We start from the raw sequence: 16,703 nt of genomic DNA, 5'->3' as shown, positions 1-16,703 counted from the left end.
AGTAGAAGCTTCTTTGCACCCACCGCTGGCATTTCCTGGGCATCTGCCCATCTCCGACTTGCTTGTGACTTTTGGACTTGGTCCCCTTGTTCCACAGGTACCCTCGACTGGAAATCCATTGTTGTTGCATTGCTGGTTTGTGTTTTTCCTGCAGTATTCCTCTATCACGACTTCTTTGTCCTTGGGGGAACTTCAGTGCACTTGGCACTCACTTTTCAGGGTTTTGGGGTGGGCTATTTTTCTAACCCTCACTATTTTCTAATAGTCCCAGCGACCCTCTACAAGGTCACATAGGTTTGGGGTCCATTCGTGGTTCGCATTCCACTTTTGGAGTATATGGTTTGTGTTGCCCCTATCCCTATGTGTCCCCATTGCATCCTATTGTAACTATATATTGTTTGCACTGTTTTCTAAGACTATACTGCATAGTTTTGGTACTGTGTACATATATCTTGTGTATATTTCCTATCCTCTCACTGAGGGTACACTCTAAGATACTTTGGCATATTGTCATAAAAATAAAGTACCTTTATTTTTAGTATAACTGTGTATTGTGTTTTCTTATGATATTGTGCAAGTGACACTAGTGGTACTGTAGGAGCTTCACTCGTCTCCTAGTTCAGCCTAAGCTGCTCTGCTAAGCTACCATTATCTATCAGCCTATGCTGCTAGACACCCTATACACTAATAAGGGATAACTGGGCCTGGTGCAAGGTGCCCCTTGGTACTCACCACAAGCCAGTCCAGCCTCCTACACTGACTCACAAGGGGCCATGACCCCGCTCGTTCATTTACTTCGAACTTGGAAGATGAATGTAGCCGTGTAGATCTGTTTCTCCCTGTTTCCCATCGTCGGGAAGACAATGGAATTGCTGACCAAAAGATGTGCAAAAAATTACAAGGGAATGAAGTCACAGGATGTGCCACCTCTGAAGACGTCAATTATGAAGACCAATCAAAGACTTGTAAACCAATATGGGGTGAAGATTAGGATTACTTAATGTACTTTCTGATAGGTTAAAGATAGTGGGGTATAGTAAATGTCCAATAGAATTTTGGGGGAATGTACTACGGAAAAGGGATAAAAACCCATGTCACAGAGAGGTCATTTAGGCGGGTTAGGGAATGCTGTTGATTTTATCCAGAAACTCTGTCACTCTGTTTGGTGACTTGAGATTTTATTAAAACCATCCACACCCTTAGACTGCCCATTTACACTTTCCTCCTTATGAGGGAAGTGCCCCTTTTGTCCCTTAGCTGAGTTCTGACTGATGGTGATTTGACTGATGTCCTGAAGACGAAGACTGAACCTGTGCGCTGACCTAATCTTTGGAGGGTAACTATGACAATGCAATTGTAACTTGTCTGTTTGCTTTTCCTTTCTAGGTACCAACTGCTAACTTTTGACAGAGACCTTAGCTAAATGTTTTCCAAATTGGTGTTCAAAATTGTTTTGCATGAAGCCCAACATGCGAATGCTAATCAGTGGTTAGTACAGGTGTTCACCTAAACTGACGCAAATAGACAAACAACCGAGACTATGCTTTGTTGAACTGACGCAATATTGACACTCTGCAAAACTTTATCTATGTTCACGCCGTGTTATATTCTGATGTTTGTGATTCTCGCATTTATGAAATCTTATCAAAGTTGCCATATCGTGACTATGCTATTATGTTTCTTGTTGTTGAGATTAACGCATTTGCTTCTAGATTGTAATTAATAGGGAATAAAATTCATAAAATTCTACTAAACTGGTGTGGTTATTCATGGCTGAAAGGTCATGGTAGCGTTTTGAATTGATTAATGACTTTGACTAAAGTGAAATGCATTGTCGTGATAAATATTGATGACATTATTGATGTATTGATTGATATATTGATTAGCTATCTCGTCCTACGGTGTCTCTCAACTGGGTCAAAGGATTCATTGGCCTAAAACGAGTCCTAAACTATAAAACTGTGACCTTCGCGTTCATGTTTTGCTTTGCAGCAGGCGCATTAACCAGCTAAGCTACTGTGCCATATTCAACTCTGTCATTAGAGAACCTACGTCAGAAATCATGGATCTGGGCATCAGGTGCATTAAACCTTAGAGCTGTGTAAAAATCCATCTTGCGTGTGACCTTTTCATTTAAGGGATAAATTGGAGAGAAGGAGGCTGAACGGAGAAAGAAAGAATACGAAAGAAGGAAACAATAAAAGAAAGAGAATGAAAGAATAAAAAGTGAACCCACCATCTGCCAAAACCCGGGATCGAACCAGGGACCATTAGTTCTTCAGTCTAACGCTCTCCCAACTGAGCTCTTTCGGCGAGTTGATCACAAATTGTGGCCAGTTGATATTGGTAAACCACGTATTTGAAGTGTGGCAGTGCATGCACACAGCAGGAGGTAATAACTGAAAGAGAATGAAACGCATGAAATTCTCGCAGGAATGCACACAAATATATAACCAGAAGTGGGCTAGTGGCAGGTCCATGACGTCATCTTCTCTATCTCTCCGTGACGTCACTGTAGTTCAGCTGAGGGCTCTCAGGGTCCCTTTAACATCAGTCTTGCACCCTCTTAGACTGCTGCCTGCAGTAATCAATCAAAAAAACTATTGTTTGTGGTTTTGCACTTTTATATTCTCTCCCCATCTATCTGTAATTCCAACACTCAATATGTATTTTTTGCACGAACTGTGCTCCTGGTTTAAACCTCCATTGCCCGGCTCTGGCTGTACTTGGTGCAGTTAGAATGCATGCACAGCCCTGCTCTGGGTGGAATGTAGAGGGGTGGGGGCAATGAAAGGTTTGACAGTGAATGGTGGGGGGCGGTGGCCTCTCAGATTGAATTGCAGAAGGCCCCCCCCCCCCCCGGAGCTGGTAATGTGCAAACACAAGCGCTCCCCGGAAACGAAGCCAGGTGACAAAACCCTCGTGCACCCAATAAAGAACTTGTGTCCCGGGTCAGAGCCCCCCATGCAAACAGCGCCCCCCAGCCGCCGTGTGATGAGACTGCAGCAAACACAACAGGCTGTCTGGAGGAACCCGGGATGGTTTGTTTTCCTTAAGCTTGAAACCAGTTGTTTGCAGGTTATTTTGTAGCCACACACGAAAAACACATGGAGCTTTTTAAAGTTTTAGAGCCATTTTGGCGTCGATGATTTAATGAGCCGACGGTGGCCAGAGCTATGTCCCTCCAGACTGGAAAGTAACAGGATGTCTGTGGCAATAACAAGGGCTCCCGACCTTAACTCGACTACATTGCTGTGGGAGCAGGGACTGAGTGACACCCTCTAGAGGAGGAGTGGGGGGGTCACATGATCCGTCACTTTCTCCCTGCAGTGAAACTTCCGTCTGGAGCGACGCCCTCAGCCGGTTCCATGGTGTAATGGTCAGCACTCTGGACTCTGAATCCAGCGATCCGAGTTCAAATCTCGGTGGGACCTGAGGGTTTTGTTTCTTTGTCAATAAAATGTACTTTACACCATTTCAGTCTTGACAATGATCAGCAAATAGCAGCGCTGTTCATGTGTCACTTGTCTATTTCTAATCACTCGACATCCTGTTTAAACGGAGGGTTTTATGGAGAGTCGTGTGAAGACCCCCGTGTGTGATTTGAGACGATATCGATTGCTTTTGTGGTTAATCAGGGGTTACTGTTTTCAGGTCGTTTCTCCTTTTAAACAATATATAAAATTGTAATACGCTGCCAACCAGTTCTCTTCCCGCCTATGACCCCCAGTTAGGACTTGTTAGCATTAAACACCGGGATGCTCGGCCCTCTGACTCCCAAACAAGCGCCTCCTTATTCAGTCACATCAGTGCTTCCTAGAGTACAACTGGGTGCAAGCGGTGGCAGAGTAACATCAAAGCGCCCTGCTGGGCTCTTGATTTGTTTGTAGATATTGTTACGGCCACTGGTATTACGCCTCAGGGTAAGGTCAAATTATGCGGCACGGTTGATGAAATAATACAGCAAGAAAAGGCTAATTATGTGGCATAGTGGAGCATATTTTCTAATAAGATTAGCTCATGATTTTGTCATTTTTACACTTGTTAACACTGTATGGGCAAATGTTGCACCTCATTAGTACCAGTTTAACACCGAGACTTAGCAATAAGCAACAGAAAGGAGACCAGTCACCTTTGCAAAATGCCTTTAACTGCCAACACGTGTTACTGCATTGTTAGTAACTTTTGAACCGTTTAAAATAGCAATCAATTTTGTTTTTTTGTTAAAATCTGCAGATTATGCAGCCGATGATGGATTATGTGGCAATTGCATAAGATCCTCAATTTTGCAAAAAACACAGGGTCCATGCAATCGCATGATTCCAGTGACCCTGGATACGGTAGAGCCAGTTCATCCACTGAAAGAGCTTTGCAAGCAGTCTAACACTCAGGGGCGTAGCTTGGTAAGATTGGGGTGGGGGTCATGACCTTCAGGTTTTCCACCAGTCACACTGGCTTATGATGTTAAAATACATTACATGACAAGCAGGGTACATGAGAGAAGCCGAAGGGACAGTGAACAGGGAGAGGAATGTGGATTGGTAGGAGTACAAAGTGAGTGAAAACACAATATTTTGTGATATAACCAAACCTTTGAGGACTTTCAAAATAGGGAGAGTGTATATTATTTGTCTGCGTTTATTTAAACATTCCTGGTGAAATCCGACAGACACATCACCATACTTGGCTGAAAGCTCCTACCCAACTATTTAGCAGAAAATACATTTATCAGGGGGGTGTAACACCCCAAACACCGCCCGAAAGCTATGCTGCTGCTAAAATTAGGTTTAGATAGGTTCAGGCGAATTACTTGTCTTTCATAGTTTATAATTTCATCTACTTTCACATTACCTTCTTCCTCTGTTCGCACTTCTTCACCTTTCTTCTCCCCCACTCTCTGTACTCTGCCCGCACCCAGGGCCGGGCACCAAATCCAACTCTGACAAAAATGTTCATCTCAGCCCGCTCCCATTCATCCGCCTCTCTTATACATTCATCCTCATCTCTCGCCTTCTCTCTGCCCTATTCTCCCTTCTCTCTATCCTCAACACTCACTCTCCTTCTGCTACCCTCATCTTTATTTCTATTTCCTCCTCTCTCTCTGTCTCTCTACTTATCATCCCCCTGTGACTAGGGTTACCACCTCTCTTAGAGAAAAATACCAGCTTTTTATTTACGTGTTGCTATTCTGGAACAGTCAAGAGCTGTTAGGTGAAAAATAAGAAGTGTGCAAGTGTCAGGATTCCTTTCTAACAGGCAAATATCTCTCTACTTGTTATAATGATCACTTAGAAAAAAACTAAACAGTTTTCAAACACTTTTTAATTTGATTTCTTTATCTGTTTGCTGTTTTAGGTTTATGTTTCATAGGAGAAAAAATACCAGATGTCTGCTATTCGCATCATATTTACTGGTCTACACTTGAAAACACTGAGCAGGTCTTTACAAAAGCAGCCAGGTGGCAACCCTAGCGGTGCCTGCTGCAATAAACCACAGAGGGGTGGGGGGGAGTGCAAGTACTCACTACATAGAAGTGCAAGTACTCACTATTTAGAGTACCTGTTTGCTCTTGAGAAGTGGTGGTACTCTCTCATTAAATGTATTGTAGGAGTGCTGAGAAGTGCAGGTACTCTCCATTTCAAATAGGAGAAGTGCAGGTAGTCAGTAGCAGACAGTACCTGCCCATTTAAAGCACTGTACAGAAGTAACGGTGACCATGGGACTTTAGAAAATGGTGTCCAAAGGTTCTGTCTCCTCCCCAGTGCAAAATGCCCCATGATAAATGCCCATGCCCGTCCTTCTCCCTCTTCAGATTGGCACTGCCTTCCTGCCTTCCTTTCTCCCCTCTCTTCCTTATTTAACTTCCTTTGTCACACTTTTTTCCCCCTTCCTCCATCTCTTCCTCCTCTGTACTTGCTTCACTCACATCATTGCTGATTCTCTCCTTCCTTCCATCCCCTGTGATGACTCTCCTCTTCATTTTACCAGTAGCGGCTGCTGCCAGGAAGGGGTGGGGGACAGCGCGCAGCACAGGGGACCAGTAAAAAAAAAAAAAGTTCCTGCTGCCTCAGTGTTCAACGCTCCCACCGCTGTCTTCTTCCTCCTCTTCCCATTTAATCATGACGTGTCTCTCATGCTGTTGCCAGCATGAGAGAAGCAACAGGATTGGCCTGAGCGGGCAGAAATGCCAGTCAGGAAGGGAATTGGAGCCTGCCCTGTGTCTGCAGCACAGCTGGGTGGAGAGTTTTAAGTGCGCATGTCAGTTTGGCCAGTCTCGAACGGAAGCCAAACTGACATGCACACTTAGAAGTGCACATACCACTCCTCCTCCCTAGTGACATGGGAGTGGATGGCCTCGTCCGACCCTCACTTAGTGAAAAAATGAAGTGATAATAAAATACTTTTATTATATATTTTTTTTCTGTTTTAGCAGTGGGTGACGCTCCTCTGCCATAGCGGAGGGGCCGCCCCTGCATGGGACGGGCAGTCACTGCAAACAATGTTTGGGCTCATGCAACACCTCCACTGGGATGCAGAAGCACTTACAGAGTAACAGCGTAACCCCTGCTCCAAGAAGGGCAGGGTCGGCACAGTGCCACCTTGAACTTCTGGTACCAACAGCTGTCATCATAAACAGTGCAGAGCTAAAGAGACTGTAAAACAAAATTCGCTTTGATTGCGCTTATGATGGATTGTTTTTTTAATCTACATCTGTTACCCTCCACAGGCAGATTTCACAGAGTGTTGCCCTCTCCACGCTCTGCGATTTCCCAAAAAACTCCACAAAGCAAAGCGGAGCATCATTTTTTCTCTTGCGCGGCTCACCAACATTAAGTTGGCAAGCGAGTGAAATTGCTATGTTGGTGAGCGCGAACAATATTGCTGAATGTGGATGGTCACAGCAGGTCGCTACTACCCGCGTTGAGAAAGCTGCTGCTCAAATAGAATATCTACTCGAGCGGCAGAAAGTTAGTGCCCTCTGGCGCTCCACGTGATGCCGTTCGCACTGATTTTACAGTGCAAGAGAAACTTCTGCCGCTGAAAATTAACGCGAACAGTGCAACTTACCCAAACTCCACAGCTTGCGGAACTCTGCCTAGCACAGCTTTTTCAGCACTTCGCAGAACTTCGCAGAGTTCTGTGTAGCAGAACTCCATGATGTCTGCCCAGGCCCATCGCAGAGCCTGTGTGTGCAGTTTTGAACTGGCACGTCGACCTGCCAGCTTAACCCTATTACCATGCCCAAACTTTCCCTTTTAATACGCTATCACCCCTAAGGTAGGCCCTGGACGGCCCAAGGACAGAGTGCAGTGTATTTAAAAAGACTCCTCCAACTCAGTACAATTCTGGACCTGTGGATATTCTGCCAGGAAGAAGGACTGCTGGGTTGCTGAAAGGACTGTCACTCTGTTGGGCTCTGCTGGAATCCTGCTCTGCTGTACGAACTTGCTGCCCTCCTTTCCTGTTAGTGGGAATGACTGGACCTGCATCTCTCCAACCCAGAACCATAGTGTCTCCAAGGTCTCTCTGGATAGCCTCCTGTTCTTCTAAAGTCTCAGGGAAACAAGAGACTTCCAGCTCATCTGCTACAGCACCTGGACTCTGCCAACTGTGAGTCTTGCCCTGTCAAGTGGTGCCAGTCTAGCCCTCGGCCCTCGTATGTGAGTATAAAGTCCTGCCCCAGCAGAACTGATGCATTACCTCTGTTTCAAGGAATAGAATCGGATCCGACCTAACACCGCTGGTGTTGCGTGTGAAAAATTGACACATCTTCTTGAGACATTCAACCCCAAATGAAACACTGCAGCTATATTATAAAGGGCTTCACTTCTTATATTCAGTTTGGAAACATTCAGTCACCAAAAATTATTAGAATTTACCAGGTTTTCAAACACAACCCACAATTATCATTATGATGACATCACAATACTTTACTACCAAGGATGATATGACAGAAAATAACATAACAAGGGAGCCAGGTTAACTGAAATAACAATGCTATTCCCAGAGAAGGAAGCGATTGTGCTTCCAAATCAATTGAAGAGTTTGTGTGCCTCGTTGCATGTATGCTGCGAGGGGGCCAATGGCTGTGGCGGCCTGGTTGTCAGGAACACTGGTTCTTGTCACATAAATGTACACCCTGGCCTATATACTCAGGGCCACTGGAATAATGTGGCAGGGCAGGGACAAATCATGCAGCAGGGTTGAGTAAATTATGTGGTGAGAAAAGGCAAATTATGTGGCACTCTCTGTGATATTATTACTTCGTTATTTTGTCATTTTTAAACTGGGCATTAGTTGTGCCTCATTAGTACCAGTTTGGCATCCAATTATAGCAATAAGCCACAAAAAGGTGACCAGCCAATCTTTGCACTGTAGCAACACGTGCTGCTGTGTTTTACTAACTTTTGAATCATTTGAGCTAGAAACAAAAATTGTTTTTGTTAAAATCTGCAGTTTATGCAGCAGATGCTTGATTATGTGGCAAGTGTGGCAAATCTACAATTATGTGAAAATCGCCACAGCCACACAATCGCATAATCCTAGTGGTCCTCTATGTAGTCTGACGCGCTGGCTGCCTCCTGCCTTCCCAAGCTGGGCAGCTAGCTGCAGACCCTCAGATGCTCAGTGTAGGAGGCTGGACTGGCTTGTAGTGAGTACCAAGGGGTACTTGCACCTTGCACCAGGCCAGTTATCCCTTATTAGTGTATAGGGTGTCTAGCAGCTTAGGCTGATAGATAATGGTAGCTTAGCAGAGCAGCTTAGGCTGAACTAGGAGACGTGTGAAGCTACTACAGTACCACTTAGTGTCATATGCACAATATCATAAGAAAACACAATACACAGTTATACTAAAAATAAAGGTACTTTATTTTTATGACAATATGCCAAAGTATCTTAGAGTGTACCCTCAGTGAGAGGATAGGAAATATACACAAGATATATGTACACAATACCAAAAATATGCAGTATAGTCTTAGAAAACAGTGCAAACAATGTATAGTTACAATAGGATGCAATGGGGACACATAGGGATAGGGGCAACACAAACCATATACTCCAAAAGTGGAATGCGAACCACGAATGGACCCCAAACCTATGTGACCTTGTAGAGGGTCGCTGGGACTATTAGAAAATAGTGAGAGTTAGAACAATAACCCTACCCAAGACCCTGAAAAGTGAGTGCAAAGTGCACTAAAGTTCCCCCAAGGACATAGAAATCGTGATAGAGGAATAATGCAGGAAAGACACAAACCAACAATGCAACAACGATGGATTTCCAATCTTGGGTACCTGTGGAACAAGGGGACCAAGTCCAAAAGTCACAAGCAAGTCGGAGATGGGCAGATGCCCAGGAAATGCCAGATGTGGGTGCAAAGAAGCTTCTACTGGACAGAAGAAGCTGAGGTTTCTGCAGGAACGAAAAGGACTAGAGACTTCCCCTTTCGTGGAAGGATCCCTCTCGAAGTGGAGAGTCGTGCAGAAGTGTTTTTCCGCCGAAAGAACGCCAACAAGCCTTGCTAGCTGCAAAATATGCGATTAGCGTTTTTGGACGCTGCTGTGGCCCAGGAGGGACCAGGAGGTCGCAAATTGGACCAGGAAGTAGAGGGGACGTCGAGCAAGACAAGGAGCCCTCTTAGCAGCAGGTAGCACCCGGAGAAGTGCCATAAACAGGCACTACGAGGATGTGTGAAATGGTGCTCACCCGAAGTTACACAAAGGAGTCCCACGTCGCCGGAGACCAACTTAGAAAGTCGTGCAATGCAGGTTAGAGTGCCGTGGAACCAGGCTTGGCTGTGTACAAAGGATTTCCGCCGGAAGTGCACAGGGGCCGGAGTAGCTGCAAAAGTCGTGGTTCCCAGCAATGCAGTCTAGCGAGGTGAGGCAAGGACTTACCTCCACCAAACTTAGACTGAAGAGTCACTGGACTGTGGGAGTCACTTGGACAGAGTTCCTAGATTCGAGGGACCTCGCTCGTCGTGCTGAGAGGAGACCCAAGGGACCGGTAATGCAGCTTTTTGGTGCCTGCGGTTGCAGGGGGAAGATTCCGTCGACCCACGGGAGATTTCTTCGGAGCTTCTAGTGCAGAGAGGAGGCAGACTACCCCCACATCATGCACCACCAGGAAAACAGTCGAGAAGGCGGCAGGATCAGCGTTACAGAGTTGCAGTAGTTGTCTTTGCTACTATGTTGCAGGTTTGCAGGCTTCCAGCGCGGTCAGCAGTCGATTCCTTGGCAGAAGGTGAAGAGAGAGATGCAGAGGAACTCGGATGAGCTCTTGCATTCGTTATCTAAGGTTTCCCCAGAGACAGAGACCCTAAATAGCCAGAAAAGAGGGTTTGGCTACCTAGGTGAGAGGATAGGCTACTAACACCTGAAGGAGCCTATCAGAAGGAGTCTCTGACGTCACCTGGTGGCACTGGCCACTCAGAGCAGTCCAGTGTGCCAGCAGCACCTCTGTTTCCAAGATGGCAGAGGTCTGGAGCACACTGGAGGAGCTCTGGACACCTCCCAGGGGAGGTGCAGGTCAGGGGAGTGGTCACTCCCCTTTCCTTTGTCCAGTTTCGCGCCAGAGCAGGGCTAAGGGGTCCCCTGCCTTCACACCATTTTCCAAAGGGAGAGGGTGTAACACCCTCTCTCAGAGGAAGTCCTTTGTTCTGCCATCCTGGGACAAGCCTGGCTTGACCCCAGGGGGGCAGAAACCTGTCTGAGGGGTTGGCAGCAGCTGCAGTGAAACCCCAGGAAAGGCAGTTTGGCAGTACCAGGGTCTGTGCTACAGACCACTGGGATCATGGGATTGTGCCACCTATGCCAGGATGGCATAGAGGGGGCAATTCCATGATCATAGACATGTTACATGGCCATATTCGGAGTTACTATTGTGAAGCTACATATAGGTAGTGACCTATATGTAGTGCACGCGTGTAATGGTGTCCCCGCACTCACAAAGTCCAGGGAATTGGCCCTGAACAATGTGGGGGCACCTTGGCTAGTGCCAGGGTGCCCTCACACTAAGTAACTTTGCACCTAACCTTTGCCAGGTAAAGGTTAGACATATAGGTGACTTATAAGTTACTTAAGTGCAGTGTGAAATGGCTGTGAAATAACGTGGACGTTATTTCACTCAGGCTGCAGTGGCAGGCCTGTGTAAGAATTGTCAGAGCTCCCTATGGGTGGCAAAAGAAATGCTGCAGCCCATAGGGATCTCCTGGAGCCCCAATACCCTGGGTACCTTAGTACCATATACTAGGGAATTATAAGGGTGTTCCAGTAAGCCAATGTAAATTGGTAAAATTGGTCACTAACCTGTTAGTGACAATTTAGAAAGAAATGAGAGAGCATAACCACTGAGGTTCTGGTTAGCAGAGCCTCAGTGAGACAGTTAGGCATCACACAGGGAACACATACCTATAGGTCACAAACTTATGAGCACTGGGGTCCTGACTAGCAGGGTCCCAGTGACACATAACAAACATACTGAAAACATAGGGTTTTCACTATGAGCACTGGGCCCTGGCTAGCAGGATACCAGTGAGACAGTGAAAACACCCTGACATACACTCACAAACAGGCCAAAAGTGGGGGTAACAAGGCTAGAAAGAGGCTACTTTCTCACAGTCAGTCACTTCCCGTCCTGTTGCTCAGCCAGGTTACCCTGTACTGGCAAAAGATGCACCGCAGTGGCTGTGATCGCACTGACACGCCCCTGCAGAGAGACGTCATTCTTACTTCTAGACTATGCATGTGACATGAGAGGCAACTCACAGCATCATAGGAAGGGTAGTGCTACATTGAACCATTCCAAGGAAGGTAGGGGCTAGGAGACTATGATGAGAATTATATTTATTGCAGTACAATTCCACTTCTAATAGCTAGATCAGTGACCACTGTAGTGTCTCGGGCTTCAGATGCTGCCCACTCCGCAGCTGTAAAACTCTGGGTCAGCAGCTTCTACAGAAAACCCATGTGAGACATTGATGTTATGATGTCATAAGCCTGAAAGCACTGACTGTGGAGAACAGAGACTACCATTTCCTATGTGGAATCCTTCTCTACTGCACCAAGCATTATTCCGTATTTCATGAATGACATTTCCAAAATGTAATAGCTATGGGGTAGGTGTCAGACCTGGCATCCGTGGAGTGGGTTCCCCTAACTTTTTGCCATCAGAGCCCCTGTTTTTTCTAACTTAGATTTTGCTGGCCTTTGGATTCTACACAATTTAAAACTGCAAACCAGTACTAAAGTGCTTCTGCTTTTTTCCCTAAACCATGGTAACACTGGCAACTACCAAATTTGCATATGTAATACTCAGCTGGGGGGGTGAGGGATATGTGTTAGAACTGACACCATAGGGTGGCCTTCCCCCAAATGTTTTCCTGTTTGCCTCACATTTTCACTGATGTCTTTTTGTTGTGTTGGCCTTAGGACCATACCAATGCTAATCATTGCTAAAACGCATGTGCTCTCTCCCTAAAAACTGGTTCAATTGGTGTATCCCTACTTTAACATATTTAATTTAATTATAAGCCCCTAGTGAAGTGCACTACATGTGCCTGTAAATTAAATACTACTAGTTGGCCTACAGCACTGATTGTGCCACACACTTAAATAGCCCTTGATCTATTAGCAGTCTCTCAGATCTATTAGCATTCAGACAAAATGTAGCCTTATTATTAGAAATGTGTGTGCCAGCCCTTTTTACTTAACAGGGAGTTTAATTCATAACAGAGTTTTTTCTTGATGATTTTTTTATTGTGTGCCATAATAAAGATGGTTACCCACTAATATAGGACTTAAATGAATCCCAGAGATTTACAAGTGAAGTAGATCCTTCTGGATTAAAAGAAAAATAATCATGTATCGCTGAAGTAAGATTTATAGTTTTCATTAAGGAAAATATTCATATTTATACGCCATCAAGATTGAGATTGTTGAGTAGAGTTAAGCTGTAAAACACCTGAAATGAGTGCATGATCAGAAATATCAATATTATGAACTATAGCATCAAAAAAAGACTGGATTAATTGAGGGGATATTCATAAATAATCTATTCAAGAACAGGAATTATGAGGATTAGTAAAAAAATGTAACATGTTTCTCCATTTGTTTATGTAAACACCAAGGCCCTCATTACAACCTTGGCGGTAAAGTCCACTGACCGCTGTGCCGATGGCCGCCAACATACCATGTCCACGGCGGAAATCCGCTAATGGTATTATGACCCACACTTAGAAATCCTCCACAATACAGACACCCACAAAAGTCCGCCACACCAAAGGTCAGTGATAAATTGGCGGTACCAAAACCCACACCGTTACACCAACAGGCATACGCCCACACTATCACGACCCACGAATCAACGCAGCGCTCATTCAACTGCGGTAAACCATTGGCGGTACACACTGCGTGCTCAAAATACACACACACTTACAAAACACAACCACATTGGACAATTCAAAATACACACACCTGATACACATACACACACCACACCCACACACCCAATCCAATATAAAACACCCACCCACATTACCCACAGCCCCTTACAATGATAATTTTTGAAGAAGCAGAGAGACAGAAAATCAAAGAGCACACCAGCATCCAGAGGCACACAACACCGTCACTCATACACCATCCATGCACAAAACACCACACACCCCAAAACATCACCCCACACATCACATCACACATCACTCACACCACATCATGGCACCTCAAAGACACCCCAAGTTTTCTGAGGAGGAGCTCAGGGTCATGGTGGAGGAAATCATCCGGGTAGAGCCACAGCTATTCGGATCACAGGTGCAGCAGACATCCATTGCTAGGAAGATAGAACTATGGCAGAGAATTGTTGACAGGGTCAACGCAGTGGGACAGCATCCAAGAACACGGGATGACATCAGGAAGAGGTGGAACGACCTACGGGAGAAGGTACGTTCTGTGGTATCCAGACACCAGTCAGCCATACAGAGGACTGGCGGTGGACACCCACCTCCTCCCCAACAACTAACTACATGGGAGGAGCACGTCTTGGCAATAATGCATCCTGATTGCCTCGCAGGAATAGCAGGAGGGCTGGACTCTTGTAAGGCAAATCTTTACTACTGTATCCCCCACCCTACCTGCATGCCACCACAAACACCTATCCCTACCCTCACACCCATCACTCCACCACCTCACATATACCCTACTATCACAACCCACCCATCGCAATACAAAGCTCTGCATGTTACACCAGTGCATGATACCCATCACAGACCTGCATGGACCCCCATCACCAAAGCATGTCCAAGGGAGAGACTCACCCAGAGCACACAATCACCACTCACAGAAGGGCCAAGCCAATATTGCAAGCACAGTAATAGAGTGGAACACACCCATTGCACAAGATGGCACACACAGATACAATAACAATGCATTTACACCCCAACAGGACCCCTACACAACGTCACCGGACAGGAGGTGCCAGCCATATCCAGTCCCACCACAGAAGAGGCGCATAGTGACGACAGCAGCTCTGCACGCCTGGATCAAGATGACCAGCATGGCCCATCAGGGACCTCTAGACAGTCGGTTCCCCTGCCACAGTCCCAATCCACAACAGAACCTCCCCCCTCAGGAAACACCACCACAGCACCCACCCAGCGGGCCCATGCCACTGTCCCCAGGACACGTCAATCAGCAGTATGTCCACCACTACAGGGACAGCAGATAAACCCACTAACCCAAGCAAATCAGGGACCTGGGGTCAGTGGCAGTGGGCACACAGTTCAGGGGACGGGGCACAGGATAGCAGGAAGGCTGGGAGGGCTGCTGTGTGACAGGGGGAGGACAGGCCCAGGGAACTGCCTCTCCATGAGGCACTATCAAACATCATGGGAGCATACCACCATTCCCAGGAGACCATGGGCACGGTACTGTCCAAGTTTCAGGAGACCCAGCGGCTGCAGGAGGGGCAGTACCTGGGGATTAACACCACCCTGGTCACCACTGCTGGGGTGCTGGCAGACATGGCCAACACCATGAGGGGGACAGTGGCATACCACCGGGCCCCTGACACCAGCACAAATGATGTACAGCCTTCCACGTCTACCAGCGCTAGTGGACAGGAGGTCCAGGCACAGGACCAACAGGCCACTAGCACCCCACCCCCTGCAGAAGGAGAACCACCCCGCAAACGGTCCCTGCAATCCAGGCAGAAGACGGAGAACATTGCCAAGACCCCGCCAGGAAATATGACTCTCCTGATTGTCACCCTTTTGTCCCACTCTGTCACCCTGTCCACCTTTAACTGACTTTGCTCCACTTCCTATGCCCCACTGGACAATGCACCTGTGACTGGACCCTACTATGGACCTTTGTCCACCATCACCCCATCCCCTGCACATACCCCTATACACATTAGTCCATAAATAAACACCCTTAAATCACAAACTAATCTGGCGTCAGTCTGTACTTTCACAAATGTATAATTACAACTTCATCCACAAATATCAATGTAAATCTTCAGTTGCACATACCAATGTATGACAGTTGTTGGACAGCAGTAAATATAGCAGAAGGCAGAATGAGGTGCCCAGATCTGTGAAATGGAAAGCCAAAGTGAACTGTCAGTGTCCATACACAGAGGTTAAGAGGCTGACTTATACAATGTCCTACAGTAGTCAGATATGAGATGAGCAGTGGCAGTCTCGTACCTGTGTCTCACTGGAAGTACTGCATGAGGATGTTGTTTCGGTTGTCAATATCTTCTTCCTCTGCCTCCTCTTCCTCACTGTCCACAGGCTCCACAGCTGCCACAATACCATCATCAGGCCCATCCTCCTGCAGAAAAGGCACCCGGTGTCGCAAAGCCAGGTTGTGCAACATGCAGCATGCCACGATTATCTGGCACACCTTCTTCGGTGAGTAGTATAGGGAGCCACCTGTTAGATGGAGGCACCGGAATCTGGCCTTCAGGAAGCCGAAAGTCCGCTCAATAATACGCCTAGTTCGCCCATGTGCCTCATTGTAACATTCCTCTGCCCTTGTCCTGGCAATCCTCACTGGGGTCAGTAGCCATGAGATGCTGGGGTAACCAGAGTCACCTGCAAATGTCGAGGGAAATCTGTTAGACACACACTAACACTTAGTGACTACCCCATACCCAGACACCTATTCATACTATGTGGGGACCTTTGGCTCATCTATTAGCCACACCTGGTGCCTCTGGAGTTGGCTAATCACATAAGGGATGCTGCTATTCCTCAAAATGTAAACGACATGCACAGAGCCAGGATACTTGGCATTCACATGAGAGATGTATTGGTCTGACAAACACACCATCTGCACATTCATAGAATGGTAGCTTTTTCGATTTCTGTACACCTGTTCATTGCTGCGGGGGGGGGGGGGGACAAATGCCACATGTGTACCATCAATGGCACCAATTATGTTGGGGATATGTCCCAGGGCACAGAAGTCAGCTTTCACTGTGGGCAAATCCTCCACCTGGGGGAATACGATGTAGCTGTGCATGTGTTTCAGCAGGGCTGACAACACTCTGGTAAACACTTTAGAAAACATTGGCTGAGACATCCCTGATGCCGTGGCCACTGTAGTTTGAAAGGAGCCACTTGCCAGGAAATGGAGCACTGACAGGACCTGCACTAGAGGGGGGATTCCTGTGGGATGGCGGCTCGCTGACATCAGGTCTGGCT

General features: G+C 46.6%; 1 non-coding gene across 1 annotated transcript; it reads left to right on the top strand.

The window, feature by feature from the left end:
* The first annotated feature begins 3,362 nt into the window (after window positions 1–3,362).
* TRNAQ-CUG (transfer RNA glutamine (anticodon CUG)) lies at window positions 3,363–3,434 on the top strand. The gene has a single exon. It is a non-coding gene; the product is annotated as a tRNA-Gln (tRNA).
* The last annotated feature ends 13,269 nt before the right edge of the window (window positions 3,435–16,703 follow it).

Source organism: Pleurodeles waltl, unplaced genomic scaffold (genome assembly GCF_031143425.1).
Source record: "Pleurodeles waltl isolate 20211129_DDA unplaced genomic scaffold, aPleWal1.hap1.20221129 scaffold_70, whole genome shotgun sequence".
Taxonomy (NCBI): Eukaryota; Metazoa; Chordata; class Amphibia; order Caudata; family Salamandridae; genus Pleurodeles; species Pleurodeles waltl.
The sequence above is the reverse complement of the archived record's forward strand: the minus strand, read 5'-3'. Positions and strand labels throughout refer to the sequence as shown.